This window comes from Pteropus vampyrus, unplaced genomic scaffold, assembly GCF_000151845.1.
Source record: "Pteropus vampyrus isolate Shadow unplaced genomic scaffold, Pvam_2.0 Scaffold9, whole genome shotgun sequence".
NCBI lineage: Eukaryota > Metazoa > Chordata > Mammalia > Chiroptera > Pteropodidae > Pteropus > Pteropus vampyrus.
Window position 1 is genome coordinate 341,297 of NW_011888790.1, and position 23,505 is coordinate 364,801.

Sequence of the window (23,505 nt, forward strand, 5' to 3'; positions counted from 1 at the left end):
GAGATTCATTTGGGAGAAAGACTAAGAAGTAAAATTTAACAATAAAAATTCTACATCTCAAAGATTTTTTTAAAAAATCCAATTATTTATGGTTAATTTTATAGAAAAAAGGCAAAAATGGAAATTTATGTTGCTATTTTGGATGTGGAAATACTTTATTTTTATTACTATCAAGCCTTTAAACCAAAATAATAAGGCAGACCAATTTAGAAGGCAATACTTACTTTAAAATATATTTTTTTAAATGTGCATTATAGCCACATCTTACTATTTGCTGTAATAGAGTTCTGTTTCTCTTTCCCTTTTGATAAACCCAATTAATCATTCAAGTAGAGTACTCTGCAGGTTATTTGAAAAGAGTCAAATTTTTTCAAAAAGAAAGCCTCTTTTGGACAAACTGTGGGAAGCCATTTTTTTTTTTTTAACAGACTTAATTAACTTTATTTCTCTTGCATAAAACTATGTGGTGGCCACTGCTGGAGCCTGGGTCCTCTGCACAGAAACTCTAGTGTGGGTCTTTACAAGATGGTCAGTGAATTCCTGATAAAGAGACTCAGTGAACACTGTCTCTTTCCAAAGGTCGCGGTTGAGATAGCTGTAGGTCTTACAGATGGCGTCAAATGTGGCCTTGGCAAAGTTGCCCAGGGTGGCAGTGCAGCCCCTGGCTGAGATGTAGTAGTCGTCGATACCAGCCATCATCAACAGCTTCTTGGGCACAGGGGCCGAGACAATGCCATTGCCCCTCCGGAAGGGAATGAGGTGCACCAGCACAGAGCCACAGCGGCCAGTAACCTTGCAAGGGATAGTGTAGGGCTTGCTGATCTTGTCTCCCCAGTAGCCTCACCACACAGGGACAATGGAGAGCTTGGTCAGGTTGATAGCCCCACGGATGGCAGTGGCTACCTCCTTGAAGCACTTGACACCCAAACTGACATGTCTATTGTAGTCCCCGATGGCAACAAATGCCTTGAACCAGGTCCTCTGGCTCTTTGATTTTCGGAGCTGTTTATTTCCTTCTTAGACATAAGCAGGAATTTTTTATACATGGTTTAATAGAATTCAAAGGCTTTCTTATATTTTATTTTTATCTATTATTTTGAATCTATAAATATAACAGATTGAAAACTCATTTAAAGGAAAAACTAGATTTATATGTCTCATGAGAATTTCACATTCTTTTTGCACTCTGGGGAGACATTGAATATGAAAATGAGCTATTGACACTGAATGGAACCAACATATATGGTATAGAGTATAAAAGTTCCAGAAAGGACATTATCTTTTCATCATAGTAAGTACAAACCTTTGGTTAAATGTTTTTGAAAATACAGAGGTTGACATGTAATTACGCATATTTCAAACCTTGTCATTTTAGTTTGGCTTGATGAAATAGTATATATATGAAGTATGCCCTTGTTCAAATTCTGAGTCTGATACAAACTAACTGGGTGATCTGGACAAGTTACTAAAACTTTCTGTGCCTTTTTTCTCCTTGTAAATAAAATTTCTGATGATTAATACATATAAAGTATTTAGCACAGTATAAGTGATCCATAATTATCAGCTATTATTATTAATACAGGTAACAGGGCATGGCTGTTGAATGAAAGTAATTTTAATACACTATTACTAACATTTAGGCAATCGAAAAGGGCATATGCTTTTAAATCAGTCACTTTATAAAGCTATTTAATTACTTGGGAAATGCTGCCTTTACTCAAAATAATTTTGAAAAAATTATTTTGCTTTATAACTATTTTAAAAGCCACTTTAAGAGTCTTAAAATCATACTGTGCTTTTTTACAAAGTAGTAATACCCTACTGTATTACTCAACTTATTCACAGGACTTTGCTATAAATAACTTTGAGATGTTTACAAAAATCTAACCATTTGGCAAAGGAGAAAAATCTCTATCATTGGAAATAATCAAAACAAGATTCTGAAAACACAGATGATTACAGAATATATTTTGCACAATGGCATTATTACTGAGTTTAGTGTCTGATACTCTAAGAATTTCTAAAGGTAAATGCTATCTATTTGGTCATGTAAGTTTTATAAATATTATACTTTATTATATAGTTGACTTACATGTTTTATATATATACTGTTTTATTAGTATTATATTGTATTTTATTACTATAAATATAAGTGATTAAGGCATGATTGCTACCAACCAAAATCAATGTTAGGAGAATCAAGTCTTGGGCATGCCTGAGCTCGCTCATCAGGCTCTGACACACGCAGAGTGGTCCAGAAAGCTGGACCAAGTGCTAGAGATTATTTTCTATTTTGCCTATGAGAGCAAAAATGTGCAGAAAAATCATAGCCCCTTCTAGACACTGACATTTTCCTACACACTGGAGAATGAGATTCTCTTCTGGATATCTACATAAGGGTTTCCTCATCTTTAATCTCTTAAGCACAAGTTGGATAGTCAAGAAGTGGCCTTTGTTTTCACATCTTTTTTTAGTAATAAGGTCTTAGGGAAGAGATCTATTGGACAGAAACACAAAAATTGTCTCCCGTCTTGCAAGCAAGGCACTGATCATTTTTGTTCCAGATTATCTCTTCAAGAGTATTTGTGTAGTAATAATAGAATTAGTGCCTCTATTCAGAGGAAAGGGCAGGTTTACTAGAGTCTTAGACGATACAGTGTCTTCTTCCAGAACAAAAGGCAGACATGCTTTCTGTCCAGTATAATAAAGATAATGCATCCCTTTGGAGCAAAGGGTAGGCACGCTAACTATTATAGAATATTTCAGTTTCCTAAACTTGGAATTCTCCTATTATGTCACCCTTTAGGTGTTAGCTATCTTCATATTGCCCATGGGAATTGTGACTCGGAAGTAGTGCAAATAAATAAATAAATAAATAATGGTACACTGGCTACTGCTGTTGCTATGAATAAGAAACAATCCTTTATCTTTGATTCATGAGTCTCATGTCTTGTACTAGAATCCTTGAAACCGTGGCAAGATAATTTGTTAGCAGACAAATAGGGTAAAGCCTCAGACCCTTCACAGTTCTTAAAAAGAACCCAGAAATTAAAGAGAATACTAAGCAAATAGGATAGTCAAGAGCAGTGCTGTGCAACAGAAATAGAATTTGGGCCACATATATAAGTTTAAATTTCATGTAGTCACATTAAAAATTTAAAAGAAATAGGTGAAGTGGTTATCAGATGGTGGGGGGAGGGGGGTAGATGGGGTAAAAGAGATCAAATATGTAGTGACAGAAAGAAATCTAATTATGGGCAATGAACACACAATGCAATATATATATATATGCCTTACTGTTGAATTGTACACTTGAAACTTACTGGATTTCATTAACCAATGTCACCATAATATAAAAATTAAAATAATATAAAAAATAAAAGAAATAGGTGAAATTCATCTTAATATTTTATTTAACCTAGCATATCCAAGTCTTATTTTATATAGTAATCAATATAAAAATTGAGATATTTTACGTTCTTTTTCCATATAAGGCTCTGAAATCTAGTGCATGTTTATAGCCATGGAATATCTCCATTCAGATTAGCTACATTTCAAAAGTTCAATAGCCACATATGGCTACACATACAGTATTGGAAAACATCTGTCTTAGAGAATGAGACACAATTAGAGCAAGATGATCCAAGAATGTTCCATGGATGTGAATAAGGGCTCTATGAAAAAAAAAAAAAGGCATGTTCACATAAATTCGAAAAGTGCTGAATTATGTAAAGTTGATTTGATTTGTTTTTAAAAGACTCCTCAGAGCCTTTGATACTTTAAAATATTGAGTTTGCCTAATTTATTTCTGAAAAAAGTTTTTCTTTCAGAGCATTTTGTGGGCTTAGTGTTCTGTGTAATACACTTGGGAACTGCTGACACAGATTGGGTTTTCTAGGACAGCCATGATTCCAAATACTTTGTCTTGTTTTCCTCCTAAACGTTATGTGTTATGACTTGGAAATTTTAATCACCCAAATTCACTGCTCTACTAAGTTCTCTTCATTCTGTTGCGTTCCCACTTTAGCCCTCATGGCTTTCCCCTCTCCAGACCATCCCACGTACCACTATCCAATTAATTGTTTCAGTCACAGGTTTGACTCCTTTCATGTCTCTCCATTTTTTCCTAAATATACATGTATTATTTCTTAGAGCTGCCGTAACAAAGTACCACAAACTGAGGGGCTTAAACAACAGAAATTTTTAATTCACAGTTCTGGAGACTGAAAGTCTGAGAGTAAGATGTCTGCAGGTTTGGTTGTTCTGGGGGCTGTGAGGAAGAATCTGTTCCATGCCTCTCATCTAGCTCCTGGTGGCTTGCTGGCAATCTTCGGTGTTCCTTGGCTTGTGCAAGCATTATCCTGGTCTCTACCCTTTATCTTCACATGATGTTCTCCCTGTGTATGGGTCTGTATTCAAATTCCCCCTTTTTATAAGGATACCAGACCTACTGGATGAGGGGCCCACCCCTAATATAACTTCATCTTAACTAATTACATCTGCAATGACCCTATTTTCAAGTAAAGTCATATTCTGAGGTACTCGGGCATTAGGACTTCAACATATAAATTTGAGGGAGACACAATTCAAGCCATGATAATATGAAACAAATGCACTTAGAAAATATTTATGAGTGTTGACTATATGCCAGATGCCATACTCTATCCCAACCTGCAGTTTCAGCCCTATTTCCCATGTTGCCCTACAAATACTTTAGACTACATTCAAACTCACTATTTCCTTTAAAAGTTGTATTTTCTCATTGTATTAGTTTCCAACTGCTGTTGGAACAAATTTTCTCTTAGAAGCCTAAAAACACAAATTTATTATCTTATAGTTCTGGAGGTGAGAAATCAGAAATGAGTCTTACAGGCTAAATCAAGGTGTTAGCAGAATTGCCTTCCTTGGAGAAAATCTGTTTTCTTGCCTTTTTCAGCTTCTGGAGGCCCAGCATTCCATGGTCAAAGCCCCTTCCTCCATCTTCAAGGCTAGTAACATAGCAGCTTTAAGAATCAATCAATCTCTCTCTCTCTCTCTGTCTCTCTCTCTCTCTCTCTCTGTCTCTCTCTGTCTCTCTCTGTCTCTCTCTGTCTCTCTCTGTCTCTCTCTCTGTCTCTCTCTCTCTCACCAATGCTTCTGTCATCCCATGTCCTTCTATAACTCTGACCCTTCTGCAACCCTTTTTTAAGAACCCTTGTGATTACATTAGGACCACCCAGGGTAATCTCCCTATTCTAAGATCCTTAATCACACCTGTAAAGTCCAGTTTGCCATGGAAGGTAACCTATTCACAGGTTTCAGGGACTAGGACCTGGGCATCTTTGGGAGACCATCATTCTATGTTCTGCACCCATGTTATTGTCTCTCCCTGAAATATCACCTTATCATCACCTTCTTTTGAAACCTGACTCATTTTTTAAGGTCAAAGTCAAAGACATCTCTTTTTGAAAAGATTTTTCCAATTCTCTAGTTTATGCTCTCCTCTTCCATTGAACTCCTCTACTTTATGGTATGAGTTTTTTTCTGCTCTTGTCTTATCTCTCCTACTAGCAGCAATCTCTAGAAGGCAGGAAACATTTATTACTCATTTGTGGATCCCTAAGCTCTCTCTCAGTTGTTTATAATTATTGATAGTAGGTCCCAATTTTTTTTTAATTTATTGATTGATTATAAATAAGGCTGTTAGGTCAGAATGGGTCAGGTTGGATTCCCTTGACAGCCAAGGTGCAATCCTGAGCAGTGTGTTCAATTTCAACTTACTTCAACTATTTCACCATTGTCTATCTTTTATCAAAAAGTAATAGATGCAGGTATGGAACATGAGCTTTAGTATCAGACTGACTACATGCTGTTCAATTCCATTTGTATAAAATTTTAAAAAAGACAAAACTGTGGTGACAGAATCAGATCACAGGTTGCTAGAGGGAGCTGGATGGGTTTGCTTTCAAAGGGACATGAGGGAATTTCCTGGGTGATAGAATGTTCTAGATTATGATTGTAATGATAGTTACAATACTGTAAGGATGTGTCAAAACTCATCAAATTTCGAAATACATTATATGTAAATTATACTTCATAAAGTAGATTTAAAAATATTGAGCAAGTTAAGGAAAGTAGGGACAAAGAAAAGTGAAAGTCTGGATCAAAGCGACAGAGGGGAACAGAGCAGGAAAAATCCAGAAAAAAAGTCCTTATTGAAAAAATAAAAAAAGAAAGAAAAAGAAAGGCAGAAGAGGGAAAAACTGAGGAAATAAATTTTTTTTCCTGAACTCCACCTATTCTTAAAGTTCAGAGAAATAAACTCACATGAACAAGCAAACTTCTAGGTGCAAAAACTTATACTGGGTGCCAAAGTAACAAAAGGAAAATAATAACAAATAATATCAAATGAACAAGACACTATCTTTTTTGCTCAGTCGTTTAAGTTCAGCAAAATCAGCACACTCAAGACAATGACATAAGAAAAATTAAAATGGAAAATAGCATAGTCAGTTGGACTTATTGAAAACAATAAAATGCAAAGGAATTAGCAGGATAGGTTTCCTGCAGAGATGTGTTGAGAGCCAGATTTTTGGAAGATGTGATTGATTGCTTTGTTAGAAGCTATATTCCAGCTAGGAAAAAATATCATGAGCAAAGACTTGGAATCGGGAAATAGTAAACATGAAAAGTGTTATTAATTTTCTTATTACCATATATTTCTTAGCATAATCTTGAAATGACACTTAAATTCAACACGAGTCACTATTCTTCCCTGAAAACTTCCCTGTCATCTCGTCCCAAATGGAATGCTCTAATTTTGTGGAAATGTTTCCTTCTGTGCCTCACGAATTAGCATCCTGCTTTGTTTTCCAGCTGTTTAATGTGCTCAACTACAGCATTACTGGGTACGGGAATTGCGCATATATCCCGTTCCCAAAAATAACTGGTATATTTCATGGCACAGAGTAAGCACTAAGTAAGGTAAAATTTGATTAATAAAATATAAACCTTACGTCCAAAAAAAAGTAATAACATATTATTCCTTCAGCAAAAATGTTTCACCTTCAAGAAGAGTTTATCCTATAGTAAATCATCAGAATGGCGTTGCTATTGTACTTTTCCCCATCAAAAAATGGTCCTTTTCTCTCTATTTCCCCTCTCCCCTCACTTCTCTCCTTTCTCCCCAAGGACTAAAAATTCACTTATTGAAGGCATTTTCTTAGTACAAGCATGGAATATAGGATTATTAAGAAAAAGATCGCTTTTGTACATATACGGGGTTGGGGAGAGGATCTGAAGATGAAAAGTTTGGGCCTTTTCCTCTTATCCCTTCTGCTGATCTCCCTTGAAGGGATAAAATGTATCTGTGAAGTGAACCCAGCTGAACTGTAAACCCTGTTGTGGTCCCTACAGGTGGTTGCAAAATAAACCCCCTCTATCCATGTTTAGCGGTCATTGATTTTGCTATCATGCTAGGGCTTTATAAATCGAACTTTCTTTAATCTTGAAATCCATGGAGCAAAAGTGTGTCCAAGTGAGTCTAACTATTGCTAACCTCATTAGTTTTGATGTTTCTGTTTGATCTGACTTTCCTTTTATATCATTATTTATTCTCATTTATTCGATACTAGTTTCCTAGGAGTTATTGGTTTTAAAAGATCTGTTGGAACAACTTTAAATAACATTTAATGATGCTGTTTTCTGGAGTCATATTATCAAACTACTGGCTCGTTCCTTTGGATTAGACCAATTAAGTTGCAATATAATAGGGTTATTCTACTCATGTATTTTCCCACTTCTGTCTCAATCATTTCTGTTTCCAATTAGTTTACCAGGGTTTATTTGCCAGTCCTCACATGAGTGCACAGGGGAACACATACAGATCTTTTTCTCAACAAGGAAATTTCTACATTTCACGTATAATTCAGGGAAATTTTATTCTCAATTTTGTTTAGATTTTAACAATACATTTACAATAGTTAATGTTGTAATATTGTTAAATACTACTATTTAACAATACTACTCCTACAAGTACAATTAGTAAATGGTATTCTAAGGACTCCATAATCATGCAAATCACAGGTCCAATCTGCCTTCGAGTCAAAAGCAAGATGTTTTTCTTCATTATAGCCCTTTTTTGTGTGACTCTGAAACAAGATCATTAGTTATCATTTGGGAATAACTCTATTTCATCACCCAACTATCTAGAAATATATACCCAATATTAGACAGATGTATGAAAACATGTCTTTCAGACATATGGTATTACATAGACCCCACCTTGCTTGTCCTGCAATAACATGTATTTCTTGGGACTATATGACATTACTAAAGTATTAATATGGTTAAATGAGAAAACCATAGAAACAGGTTTGGAAAATAATGTTTATTTTGAATTTTTGGAAGCAAAGAAAATAGACTAACTGTCTCTAAATGTTCTCTTCACAGTTAATGAGGAATGATTTCAGTGTTTCTGTATCCATGCAACTGAGCTTAGCACGGCAGAATCAGCAATACATACTGACAAAAAAAATATTTTATTCAAACATGTAGTTCGAAGCATTTTTTCCAGCATCTTCATGAAAATAGGAAGAAGTTCTACCTTGACTCCACAGAACAAGAAAAAAAATTTTGATAATCGAGTGCCATGTCTTAAGATTCTCTATTCTAGCTTCATCATTCTGAATGTCAAATGTTAAAAGGAACTTAGAGATCCTTTCTCTTCTAATTCGCACATCTCTTTTAAAGATAGAATCTGAGGCCCAAGGAGGTTCAGTCACAAACAGCTATGTAAAGACAAAGCCATGGTTAAAACTAGATTCCGGCTTCTAATTCATTGCTGTTTTCTCTGACTCTGCCCTATCATTCATGCAATATCTGCTCCTTGTCTGTAGACCATCTTACAATAGTAGAAAACTAAACCAATTTATCTGGAAGAGATATTTAAGGAGCCCCATCCTATCACTATAAACTCAAAGCCTTTTTTCAAAGAAACTTTTTTAGCAGTTTTTGATATAATGGAGGCAATGAAATGCAAAGTCATAGTTTCCAGCCTTGGTCACATTACTTATTAGCTGTTTGACTTCAAGGCATTGGTTTAACTCTATGAACCTCAGTTATTTATTCGTAAAATGAGGTGAAAAGTTTGATCTCTTCCTTCCTATTGATAGTTAATAATTGTTACATTCATTGAGCCACTCACCTGCCAGCCATTATGATGAGCACTTTACATGCAACATTATTTCATTTTTGTACAAATGCTGTTTGTGTGGAAGATAAAGCTTCCTCACACAAGGATGATTTGAAGATGAATTGATATAATATATGTGATGCAGGTATGAAGCTTAGTATGTGAATGTTTCTCTTTATCTTCCTTCATTCTGAATAATTTACTTATAACTTTGTTTGACTTTACTCAATCAACAAACATTGAACATTTGCTGGGTACTCATTCCTGTGATGGGTACTATATAAATGTTACCTGAGTAATGGTTCTTGATCTCAAGAATTGATATATAATTGATAATATGGGGCTAGAATATGAACCAATTAAAGAACAAATTGGTACAAAAATGTAAGGTAATTGTTATAGTTAACATATATTTAATAATTACTATTCGAGGCATTGTTCTCATCTCTTTATGTGTTTCAACTTATCTCCACAACACCCCTATGAGGTAGGTACTATTATTATGACCATTTTACAGAGAGGAGACAGAAAGGTTAATTAAATTATGCAAGGTCATCCAGCCAGTAAGTAAAGAGCCAAGATTCAAATCCAGACGCCTTGAATTTAACTACCACACTGGACATTGAAAATGCTATTACAGGTGAGACAAAGAAGAAATCAGGCTACAGCAGCTGAAAAGAAATTCACAATGAAACTTGAATGAATCTTTCAATGCCTAGAATATTAAGTGAACTAAGAGCAAAAGTTAGGATGTTTCATGCAAGAGGAATAGCATGAAAACAAGATCAGAATGCCCAGGGTGATCAGTGTTCATATTCCTCCATTGACAGTGATAATAAAAATATTTCTGGGTGCTAATTATATGCCAGGAACTTTGCTAAGTGCTTAACATGAATAATTTCATTTCATTTGTACAATACTTATATAGAAGTAGGCATTCTTAGTTTCCCAGTTGTCATGAAGAAATCAAAGTTCACAGTGGTGAAGAAACTTCTTTAGGGTTAGAACTGAGACACAAACTCTTAATCATTTTATTATATTCCAAGAAAATGGGCTTACTAAGTGGTTTATTAGCCATTAAACAGGACATATAGTCCTCAGAAAAAGATAATCACAATCATATCATCTTCACCTACTTTCATCTAGCTTGGAAAACAAGCCAATGCAATAAGAACTTAAATCGCAGAACATGCACAGACCCAGACTGTCTCCATACAGAGATAATTCTAAGGAAAAATGTCAACTTGAAGAGTACTCAGAAAGTATTAACTGTCCTGAAAGATATATACTCAACCACTGAAGTCACAACCTTACAAAAATTACAGCAGTGAGTCACTTCAGTTTGGATCCGATTCAGTCATACGATCTTAATTGCCCGATCTTAAGAAAACATTGTTCTGACAGAGAAGGAAGCACTTCAAAAGAGACCATATATTTTCCTTGACACAACTCAAATATCTTCTGGAGCATACGAGTGGCAGAAATGTTTTAAAATTTTGCCAAAGTGCTTGCAGAGAGTCCTAAAATCACCTCATTCAAAATGCTCTTATTCTCTCTTCCTTCAGTTCTCATTTACTCTGCAAATTAATTATTAAAAAATTAATATGTAATTCCTCACAAAGTGCTTTGGGTATATAGATTCAGTCTCAATAGATGATAAGATCCTTGAAGATATAGACTATGGCTTCTAGTCATTTGAACACAAAAGAACTCTTCCTTAAGGGGCCTATATACAGTTAAGTATGAACCACCTTCATAAAATTGTCCATGTTCTTGGTCAGCTACAAAATTAGTCCTTCACTGGGTAGATATAACTGAAAATGGAATATGTTTGAGTCATTTTGGATTTAGACAAGGTAGGAAGGGTTTTAACTGGGTTATAAAAGTTCTCATTTGACTGATTGCCTTGCTTAAGGTGTGAAAACAGACAAAAATGGTTCTAAATTTGAAAACTTATGCAATGGCAGTGTATGTCCCACAACCACATTGCACAATTGTCATAAACCTGTTTTCAAGCAAGAAAAGAAAATAAAAATAAGAAACCACTTTGTAGTTACCTTTTGTAAATCCTCAGTCATCCATTCACCCATAGGAAGAGAAAAATAAGAAAAGTTTGCTATAGAGATTATTAATATTTTCTTTTCTTTTTTTTCTCTTGAATTTTGGTTAAGTGCAAATTGTCATGCTTAAAGTAAAACATGAGTTCATCTCTTCTCCCTCCAAGAATTAAACACATTTGTTTCTGTTCTCAAAAAAGTATTAGAATTCAACTTTATAAATAACAACCCAGAGAATTAAATGCTTTTTTATATATAGCTTATGAGATTTTATTTTGAACTCATATGAGGTGCTTCCTTTGTATTGTTTCTCATTACTCCAAAGGTGTATGTATTATCCTCACAGTTGAATTAGAAATTCTTGAAACTATTTCTTCTTTCAAGGAAGAGAATTGCACACAAAACATGCAATTGTCTTGCGCACAAAAATAAGCAACTCTGCAATTGCTTGTTAAGAAAAGGAGGAATTAGCATACTTATAAGCACAAGAAACATTTGGCAACTCCTGTGCATGATTGGGCCTTTTCTGCCTAGACATACTTCTAGCCATTTCTTCTCAAGTGTCTTTGCATCTTTCCTGGGGCTCTTCTCAGAAAGGGGGCTAGGGTCCCTACTGATTGTTGTGGCACAATCAATTCTAAGACCCACGAGCCAATTGAGATGAATTATGAGCCTTTATTAGCCAGCCGGTGACTGACTCTCTACCAGGCAGGGTTCAAGGAGATCAGCCTCGAGCTCCCAAAAGAGGTAGCGTATGAAGCCTAGCCACACCCTAGTTAACATCAAACAAGCAAGCAGATTACAGAAGCAGAAGTTGGCCGTTAGCATATCTTTGCCCAGAACCACACCCTTAACACTGATCCTAGAATCCACAAACAAATCTGGGAGTGCTAGCTGCCCCCTGGGCCTGGGAATTCCAAGTGTAAGCTTGAGAGGTGGGGGTAGTTCAGGACCCAATTTCTTAACACTAAGTAGCATCTACCTTTCTCCTTTGATTCTCCTCCAAATCAGGAAACTAGTCTATAGGATGGGAAGCCTTACCTGATCTGTCTCAAGTTCTTCCAAGTCTCTTGCTTATACTTGGAGCCTTCTGTTTCCTCCAAGGTCAAGACTTTTGGAACTCAGAAAACTCCTTGTCTGTTTTTTCCTAACCCATCTTTTTCTTGAGGCATTAAACCCAGACTAGATTTGTGCTGTCTGAATTGGAGATGGAGTGAAAAGGAAAAAGAATTATCAGCAGAGAATTACCGTGAGGGTGTGTTTGGTGGGAAAAAGAAAGTTCTTGTGAATAAGGTGAAATAATTACCTGAATTGGATAGAGAGTCACATTAATGAGATTAGAACAAGGAGGTGACATTAAAGGGGATCTAAGAAAATCCTGAGATGTGCCCATGAGTACCACCCAAGGGACACCCCTTGATCGCCTGACTGGAGGCCAGAGGTGCTCGTATTCCTGGGTCTCATGGAACTGTATGTAACAATCAGGGACACAGTTCTTGGCCAGCTACCACCCCTACAGCATAGAGCAGACGTCAGACTGAAACGCACCCTAGTCTTTTCATGAAAGAAGTTCATTTGCCTGTCCTGTAGGTTCTGCCTGAGGGACAGGTTTACCCTTCTTTAAATCCTTAATCTCCCTATTGATAGATGATCTATATCTCTTTCGTACTTCCTTAATATGTTATTTCTCCCTTTATTATGTAAGAATCATATTCATGTGTTTTCAACTATTTAGGTCCTTGATTATCTCCTTTTAAACTATGAACTCATCAAAGGGGGGCATATCTTGCATTTGTCTTTCTAATCCTTTGCAGCACCTTAAACATAATATGAATCAGTAATTTTCTATTGATTTGAACTGTTGGGTGATTACTAGAGTATATCTGACAGCTTCAATGTATAAAACAGAAGGTAAAGGAAATAACATTTTTAAACAACTATAAAACTGTTTTGATATACTTGTTAAAATGACTTTTTCTCTGGAGATTTTCAAAGAAAAATATTGATGTAAATGGGTGTGAAAATGATTTGTGATAACACACATTTCGAACAATTGATATTTCTAGATTACGATTATTTTTCTTCTCAAAGATAATTGAGGCTTTTGAGTTTCCATAGGATAATGGCAGTCACATAAATTTTAATCACTTTTACACACACAACTTTCTAAAAACCACACAGATCAACAAGGAAAGCAAATAAAATCATCCATAGCCTTTATGCCTACTGCATAATTAGAGGACAAAAGTACTACGAATTTCTTCAGTTTACCTATAAGCAAGGAATTAATCATCAGAGACCAGCAGGCTTTGTTCTGGAGCCCATAGCTGGACTAAAATTGCAGGGCCTGTAGGACTGAGAAGTCAGTCCAGCGGAGTTGGGATTGTAGTCTGGCTAGAGAACGGGCAACACCAAGGACACACATGGGCAGAGTCCTTCCCTCAAGGAGAATACCCAGAGTCGGCTGAGACCTAGTGGATCAGAGCCCTGGCTGCTGGTCTGTTCAAAGAAAGGGGTTAAAAATGTACAGGAGCAGAGGGGGCACTCTTGGGAAGGTGGTGCTTCTAGGGAAAAGGAAGGAATCTTCAAGAGGTGGTCCTTGGAGGCTCTGGGAAGAGAGGAAGAAAGCAACTGAGATAAGGGTTCTAATGAAATAAAAAGATATCAAAAAACAGGAGAGAAATAACCCCTCATCACCTTCCCCCCAAAATAATCATCTTTTATTAAAGAAATGGCCCTTTCTTGATGCAATAGAAGAAGGTCCTCTTGAACTAGGAAACCAAGGAAGCCCCTGTTACCCACTCCCTCACCTGTATAAGATTGCTTGCTCAAGACAGCACAGGTAAATCTAACACATAATGAGCAAAAGTATCCTGGTGTCAAAAAATAAGCCTGAAAATGAGAATTAAAACTACTGCTAAGAAGAAAAGTTTTTAAAAATTTCCAGGAAAAACCACAGTCATAATTGGACAAGCAGTCTAAAAAAATCAGTAAGGATGTTGAACAAACAATATGATTCAGCAATTTTGACATAAATGGAACGCTATATCCAGTGACTGTAGAGTATACATCTTTGCAAGACATAGGGAATGTTTGTAAAAATTATCATATACTGGGCCATAAAAAAATAAAATTAAAAGGCCAAGAAATATAAAAATACTATAATACAATAATACTCCAACATAAATTAAATATGATCAATCATGACCTGGTAGATACAAAAGAATATAACAAATCAGAAATTCAAAAATTCAAGGTAAAAATAAGCAAGATGTGCAGGTATGTGAAGCCCATCCACCTGCTGAGGACCATGAGTGCAAAAAGACCACTCAGCTCATCATAAGTAGATGGTATGTCTACAGCTGCCGCTTTATTTCCTTGCGTACACTGAGAAGACAACACTTAGACCCCCTAGCCCTTCACCTTATCCGGGTTTACTTTGATCTGGCACTTGCTCATCATGGTGACACAATCCCACTGAGCCTGTAGCTGATCACTTTATATTTATATTCTCCTGTAATACAATATAGCTTAGAATTTTGACATATATATAATTTAAAAGTGTAAGCCTTCAGAAAACTTAATACCATTTATGGTATCCACTGTGTTTTTTAAATATGTATATAATTACTTTAAACAGAATGACCTTTATTTTTGGTCTCCTCCTAATAGTAAGACCAAAATTTTTCTATTCTTTTTTGTTCTGTGCTTTAGAAAGAGTTGTGGTAGAGATTCCTCTTCTTGTTTATGGTAATAAATATAGCTGATTGGATATCTGTTAAATTGTGCCACAAAATGTGATCCTAAAACTGCCATACTTTAAAAAGCCTGGTTATTATAATGTAATGTATTCTCTTGAAAGAGTCACTGTGCTATTGGAGAGGTTCAGAGGTTACTGTAAGAATACTGAACTGCACAATATATTTCATATTATAATATGTATTAGTTTATAGGTCACTTTTCAAAATTATAATAATTTTCCATGTCATCATTAAATATATATACATGTTTATGCATACATAATATGTTATTTTTAAATGTATGACATGTTTTTATATTTTTAATTTTATTTCATTATTAATTTCAAGTATACAGTACATTGGTTAGACATTTACATAGTTTATAAAACAATCCCCCTAATTTCTCTTTCTCTTCTCTGGCTCTCCACCTAGCCATTATATTAATGCTAACTGCATTCCTTATACTGTGCTCCCTGTCTCCGTGACCATCTATCAACTACTAATTTGTACTTCTTTAATCCTTCACTCCATTCTCCCAGTTCCCTAACCCCCCTGCCCTCTGTCCATGACCAGATTGTCCTCTATATTTGTGAGTCTGTTTTTGATTAGTTTGTTCTTTTTGTTCCTTAGATTCCGTATATAAGTGAAATCTTATGTTATTTATCTTTCTCTGTCTGACTTCTTCTACTCAACATAACCTCTAGGTCCATCCATGTCATTGCAAATAGTAGGATTTCATTTTTTTAATGGCGGAGTAACATTCCATTGTATATATGAACCATAATTTCTTTATCCAATTGTCTGTTGATGGACATTTAAGTTGCTTCCATATCTTGGTTATTATAAATTGTGCTGCCATGAACATAGGGGTGCATAGATCTTTACAAATTATTGTTTTGATTTTCTTTGGATAAATACCCAGAAATGCAATTGCTGTATCAAAAAGTATATCCATTTTCAATTTTTGAGACACCTCCAGACTGTTTTCCATAGTGGCTGTACCAATTTGCAATCCCACCAACAGTGTATGAGAGTTCCCTTTTCTCTACATCCTTGCCAACACTTGTTGTTCTTTGATTTATTGATGATAGCCATTTTGACAAGTGTGAGGTGATATCTCATTGTGGTTTTAATTTGCATTTCTCTGATGATTAGTAACTTTGAGCATCTTTTCATATGTTTCTTGTTCATCTGTTTTTCCTCTTTGGAGAAATATCTGTTCAGGTGTTCTGCCCATTTTTTAATTGAATTGTTTGGTTTTTTGTTGTTGAGTTGTACAAGTTCTTTATGTATTTAGATATTAACCTCTCATCAGATGCATCATAAGCAAATATCTTCTCCCATTTAGTCAGTTGTCTTGTTTTATTGATGGTTTCCTTTGCTGTAGAAAAACTTTTTAGTTTGATGTAGTCCCATTTGTTTAATTTTTTTCTTTTATTTCCCTTGTCTGAGGAGATATATCCAAAAAGAAATTACTGTTAGCAATATCAGAGCGTTTACTGCCTATGTTTTCTTCTAGAAGTTTTATGGTTGCAGGTATTACATGTCTTTAAACAACTATAACCACATTTGTGAGAGTATGTACTTTGCTGTTAAAAACATATTTTCTTTTGGCAACAATATGCATATTGATTTTTAAATGAATTTATGTGGTAAAAAATATCCCTTATTTAGACTTTTTATTTAATTTATAAAATTTGAACAAAACTGATATGTATCTATCTAGTTTTATTACATTACAAAAGGTATGTGTTATTTTAGCACACAGGTATACTAAAGACCATAAATCTCTATGAATCAATTATAGAAATAACAGTCATACTCTACAGAGACACTGGTAGATAGTAAGATAAGGTAAATTTGGCAAATTCATGACACTTTTAAAAAATTAATGACTTACTTTGAAACTCATTTTGAAATTCTCTTAAGAAATTTTAAAAATCATGATCTTTCTATTTGGATAGAATTTTTCAGATTCAATTTATTTTAACATGAAACAAAATACCCAAATAAAGAGTAAAACGGGTCATTTATTCTGAAGTATAATTGTGATGTTTAATATATTTTTATCCAGATATTTATTATTTTATATAGAGACAAATCTAATTGATCTAGAACAGGTTTTTTTTCTCACTTGATTAAAGTACGAACCCCTTTTAATGAAAAGCTTCCTAGGCCCCTAGTGTAGACAAAATTGTTTTATTATTATATTGTAATATTATAAACTTGTCATAAAAGTTTTAGGCTTAAAGATCTTATAGAACTATAAATTAAAACACATTTTAATTAAATAGAAAACTATACAAGCAATATAATTCATATTAACAATATATGATGGGATGTTACAATTAAAGTTTTTAATGAGGTATCAAAATAGAATGATATCAGATACCAAATTTTTCAAATGGAATCTTTAAAACTGGTATTATCCATTATAAGCCTCCTCATTCTATTCAAGAATATAAGAGAGTCAGTTGAGAGAGTTCGTGAAGAGACTTGAGTGTGGTAGAGCAGGATTCCCAAATAATGTGTCAATATCGATTACAAATAAACCTCAAATTCTAAAATAACCCTTTACAACAGTTGAAATCACATTTAAACACATTTATATATTTTCTGTATATACTTTCTAAATTTAGTAATAATTGTTTTAGTGCATACAACTTTATGTACAGCATTCACCCCCATATGGCACCTCCTTCAGTTATATTACAACATTGTCGGTTCAAATTTAGTAAGCTAATCATAAGATGATGCTATTAAATTGCTAAAATCTCACCTAATTTGTAGAATTTTTCATTTTAATAGGTTTTGGAATGTATTAATTCTACAATTGGGGGCAATTAAACTAAAGAAATGAAAAGAAGTCACTTTCAAATAATACCATTAATTTTTTTTAAATGGCATATCAAGTAAATGAAAGCAACACTGATTCAGATTATTAAATAACAAAAAATGCTATTGCTGATTGATTAGTTTACAGACACTAGTAATTATAAATAGTTAAAAACATGAGTTAGAATCCCTGAAGAGATGTGTTTGAAAGAATATTTTTGTTCTGCAAAGATGGATCAAAAACTACTGGAGATAAAGTATCAAAGTCGTGAATGAACACTTGAGCAAATAAAGTTGTGTAAACACTAGGTGAATTTGTGCACTGATGATGTAGTTGCAATGACAAGAATATTTTACATCAGGAGCTAAAAACCCTGAGGCTTAAATAATGTATTTGTGACTCACAGAGAACTTCTCAGATGTAAAAGTTTGCCTGGAGATCAAATTCCACATGGAATGTTATCAAAAACGGGGAATCTAATAAATCAAAAAGTTTACAGTCCCATCTGATTTCAACTTTAAGTGATGAATGGAATCAGATACCTCTCTGCTGTCTCAAGCTAAAGCGCTTTGGCTGTCCAGAAGAGGAGTTTTTCAAAAGTTTATGAGCTAAAATAAAATATATATTTAACTTAAGAATGACTCTCACCTTATAGACATATGAAAGAGTAGTCATAGGTTTGAAAAAATAATACATTTAACTGATATTTTTGAGCACCTGAATGAACATAAGCAAAAAATTGCCATGAGTCTAAAATTTTGAAGAATTTTTGGATAATGAGATTAAAAGTTTCTCTACTGATATTGAGTTACTAAGATAACTGAATCCTAAAGAAGTATTATAAAGTATAATAGAATGACATCATCATAAATCTGAAATAATCGATATAAAAGTGTTTAGTTGGATTGCATTCCAATGGAAATTTCAACAGCGAAAGAAAAAGAAGTACAAAGAATGATTGTACCCTTAATATTCAATAAAGAAATTGAATCACTCCAAATCCAGCTAATGATGAGAAAGTAGTTTTCATTGAGAGAAAAAGCAATATTCTCTTCTGCCATTTATGATAACCTATTTGGGTTTTTTTCCCCCCTCAAAAGACATTAAGAGACCTTCATTGAAATACTTAATCAGAAATATCATGTAGCCATTTCAAAACTAGAAGTTGATATTCAAAATTTACTTCATGGAAATGAGCTCAAGTTTTCACAATATTTAAAAACATCATTTAGAAGTTTTATACAAATTAGGCAGTTACTGTTTTCCTAATTCCATCTCTCTTAAAATAATGCCCTTAAGTCCCTTCCAGTTTACCCCAGCAGTCCACATAAGCATTATTCATTTCTATGTGTGCCATTACATAAAAAGATTGAGAGGCATTGCTTTCACGAAAGCTGCTTCCATGTCTGAGTTCCAATACCTCTCTCCGATCATCACCAAAGTGGTGCTGCTCTCTCTTTCACTTGATAAGCATTCCCTGCAGCTGAAGAACATCACAAACTGGCCCTCGATATAACCTGGAGAGAGCTAAAATCACTTTTGTTAGGCAGAGTGAAGGGCTGAGTTTGGAAAGTAACCATTGTCGCACTTACTGTAGGAAAAAAGAGAATATGAGGGTTTTTTTTCCCCTCACAGGATAGATGTGGAACACACAGGAGAAGGAGCAGAACTGAAGGTCTCTTAAATCATGGTCAGGGGGACCAACTGAGAGGGCAAGGCCACTCCAGCAATAAGAGTCTGTATAGAGCAGAACTTTGTCCACCAAAGGCAAATGAGAGGCATCACCCCAAGTAAAGAGAGACCTGACAGGAGGCCTAAAGAGTCCTGGGAGAACCAAGAAGATCATGTTAAACTTCTGCCAGCCTCCAAGATCCCCAAAGCCAGTTTCTGACAGAAGGCCACCAGACAAGTAAGAACTTTCCTGAACCCTTTTTCCTCTTCCTTTCTCATATCAATCCTAAAGCCACTAGAAAGCTGGAGGGAAAGGGGAAGAGAAGGAGTAAAGAACCTACTCTCTCCTCCTGCCCCTTGCAGGCTTTCACATCTGCAACCTGTAGTTCATTTCAACTAGAAAATATGTGTGGTATATGTTGACTTGAGGCCTTATTTATTACTTAAGTATTGGATAATGAAGTCCATAAGAACACACCTAACATCATACACAGTGATACAAAGCTAAAAATATTTTCCTTAAGATCAAGAACAAGATGAGGATGTCCACTCTCACCACATTTATTCAACACAGTATTGGAAGTCCTAGGTACAACAATCAGACAAGAAAAAAATGAAAGGCATCCATATTGAAAAGGAAGAAGTAAAACTATCATTATTTGCACATGACATGAAATTGTAGAGAACCCTAAAGATTCCACCAAAAGTATTAGAACTGATAAATGAATTCAGTAAAGTAGCAGGATACAAAATTAACATTTAAAAATTAGTTGCATCCCTAGGCCATTTCAAATACAAAATTAAGACTGTTTTTGCAACTTAAAGTGGCTAGAGGACTTTTTATTATCTTTGAGTAAGTGGGTAGAATATGATATGCTATGAGGCTTGCCCTGGTCTCATGTATTATTGCATAGAAGGGAGTGTTCATCCCCACCAAATATATTTTAAGAAACAATGGAAGACAAAAATATAATTTATTTGCTTCTCAAAAGTTTCATCTGTTCAGTGTATCAATTTTCAAATATTAATTTAATGTAATAAATGCAGTTTGCTGAAAACAAACCAACAATATTGAAGTTAGTAACAGACTATTGGCCATTTCTAGATTCAATATGTATTTGCATTTTCACTTTATGAAGCCAGTACAGAGGACACTTGTTCACAAAAGTAGAATATGCAAAATTGTCTTTAAAAATATCAAGGCTTTTATTGGCTATCTCAGAATAATCTCGCTTCATACACATTACCCAGCCAACTTTCACTCTTCAAATGTCAATTTTAATTCATTTTCTCTTAATAATAACATATATCCATTTAGTTCATTTTCAAATAGGTTTGTTGTGTTATTAAAATCTGTATTAAATTATTTCTAATCAAATTGTTACTGAAATCACAATAAGAATACTTGTTCATTACTTGCTATTAACTATAAGCTACTTGAGTACATCAGCTCCTAATATGCACATGGTACAAATTCCTATAATGTGGGAATTCCTATATGCCTTTCGAATTTGGCATAACTGACAGTTCTGACCTTGTGCTGACTCAGTTCTCTCTACCCTTGCCTCTGATTTAACTATCACAAGCCTTTGTTTTTACAGCAAGCCTTAAAATCCTTTGGCCTTTTCTGAGCATAAATAAAACCAAACTACCAATGAAACCTCATGAGAGTGTTCAGTTATATAGTAGTCATTTAAAAGATCCAGAATGTGTGCGTGTGTATACATATCCATATTATACATATGTATATATGTATGTATGTACATTAGATTAATCTATGGCCCCCATGTCCTCATTTTGAAAAATATTCCTTATTAGAAAAATATTTCATACTGGGAAGAAGAGAATTGAGAATATTATAATCTAGAATCAGTTCTCGCAAATCACCTAACCTCTCTGTATCTCATTTTCTCTATCTATACAATGGGTGAAACGATATACATTCTACCCTACCGAGATTATCAAGAATAGAGATGCCTTGAAATGAAATGACATAAAAATTCAAAGAATATTTTTGTTAATTTTAATGTAGTAATGCAAGCTATATTAACTGATGTCTGAGATTTTGTCAAGAATCAGATTCTGGTTTTCTTTTATGTTCTATCACATGAAGCAAGACTCTTATTCAATTCAATCTAAAATAATTAGAGTCATTTGAAGAGATGAAAATTTTTACCTGGTTCATCATCTTGTTTCAAAGACATCTTGAATAGGCAGCAAATATAGCTTATTCCTGGAACTACTCTATTAGTCCACTAAAATTTCTATGGATGAGCACTTTTTTTTCCTTTCAACTGCATAAAAACTGCTAAGGTGTTTCATCTCCAATTGGAAATTTAAGAAAATTATCTGAGTAGGATGCATTTTTCTGCATTTAAATCAAAAAGCTTCAGATTCAGTTATTCTATGTAAGAGCAAAGAGATGATCTTTGTTGTTGCTTCAAATTCTACAACTCTATTTGATTATATTTGTCCAGAAGATCATTTTATGTGTTCATAGTCTTATAATATTTGGTCAACTCCATTCTTTTGAGTTGTGAAGATTAAAGATTTATACATTATCTTATCTTGTCCTATTCACAGTTAAGTCTTATAAAATTTCACTCCAAAGCTTCCAAAAAGGAAAAGAGAAATATGAACTTCATTCTAAAACAAAGAGGAAAATTATCCTATCTACTTTTGATTAATATATTAAAATTTATTTTAAGCTAAGCAGAAATTTGATGTTTTCATCACAGTATAACAGAAAAGAGATTTGTCATTTTGCTCATAATTCTTTTACTTTGAACATCAGTGATATTTTTAAAATATATACAGATAGTAGATTATGAATTAATTATATTTGTGCTATTCGTAAAGAGGAAAACATACTTTCTCTCAACGGCCTAGGGAAATTTTCAGTGGTAATGTGGTTATAATAGAGCAAAAAAAATGCCAGATTGTTTGATCTATTAGAGAAAAACTCCGTTGGGCTTCCGTGAAGGTATTTGTGGTTATGGGAAATAATATAGAAAAAACTTTGAAAGATGAGCATAAATCATGAAGAGTTGTTTTAAAAATATTCCCTTTATCCTCTTCCCACACTTTAAAGAAAACTTTTCTGTCTACAAGGTCTCCTGAGCTAGGTCATATAGCCATAAATTTCTAAGTTATTCTTTTGATAAGAATATTCTCTCCAGAATCTCCCTTCTGGATCCTGTCATTTAATATATTGGGGTTTTGACTTTGCTTTTGTAAAATATCGTAAAAATATTTTTTGATATTTTAACTCTGGATAACATGTACCGAAGATGAGAACATAAGATTTAATTATCTCCTGGCCATTAACTAGCTGGGTGGCCTCAGAACTCAGTCTCCCCATCTGTCAAGTACAATTATTAATACCTTATCTTCATAAAGCCAGGCAGCTGTGCCACACTGCCTCCAAACTTCTAACTTTGTAACTCTAAGTTATTTCTACCTCTAGTTTCTCTGTGATTCTAAGATATTTCCTGACTACATTAAATTGGTAATGCCAACTTTTGATGGGCACATTTACCATGCACTTTCTTTTTTGAGGAGAAGGATTAATCTTTTTTCTGGTATAAACCCTTCCATAGTCTCCTTTCTGTTAGATCTTTGCATGAATGTTTAGATCTCAGCCACAGTGTTTTCCAAGAAGAGTTCTTTTATCATAGGACTGGATGAGCCAGACATAGAGAACGTGAAATAGATCACCGTTTATTTTCTAGCTGGGCTGATACTCCACAAAGCACCTTGCTGTGCTTTTCATTCACTCAGATGACCACTGTGTCATTCTGGTCTTCCCTTCAAATTAATGCATTGTTCCTAAGAATTTTTTATACCTGAAAGTTTCTGAATTGCTGAGACTTTATCTGAGCTCTCTAGGCCTATGGTGATAAGTCTTTCTCTACTATTCTCCCTCTCTCCATCTCTCCTTCTCTCCCTCCCTCTTCCTATTTCTATCTCTTCCCCTCAGCTGTCCAAAATACCCCTATCAGTTAGCATAATTATGTCTGTTTCCTTTCT

The 23,505-nt window shown here is 34.4% G+C and overlaps 1 pseudogene; it reads right to left on the reverse strand.

Annotated features, from left to right (window-relative positions):
- Positions 1 to 453: 453 nt before the first annotated feature.
- Positions 454 to 21,680, reverse strand: LOC105302108 (annotated as a pseudogene).
- Between the last annotated feature and the right edge of the window lie 1,825 nt (positions 21,681 to 23,505).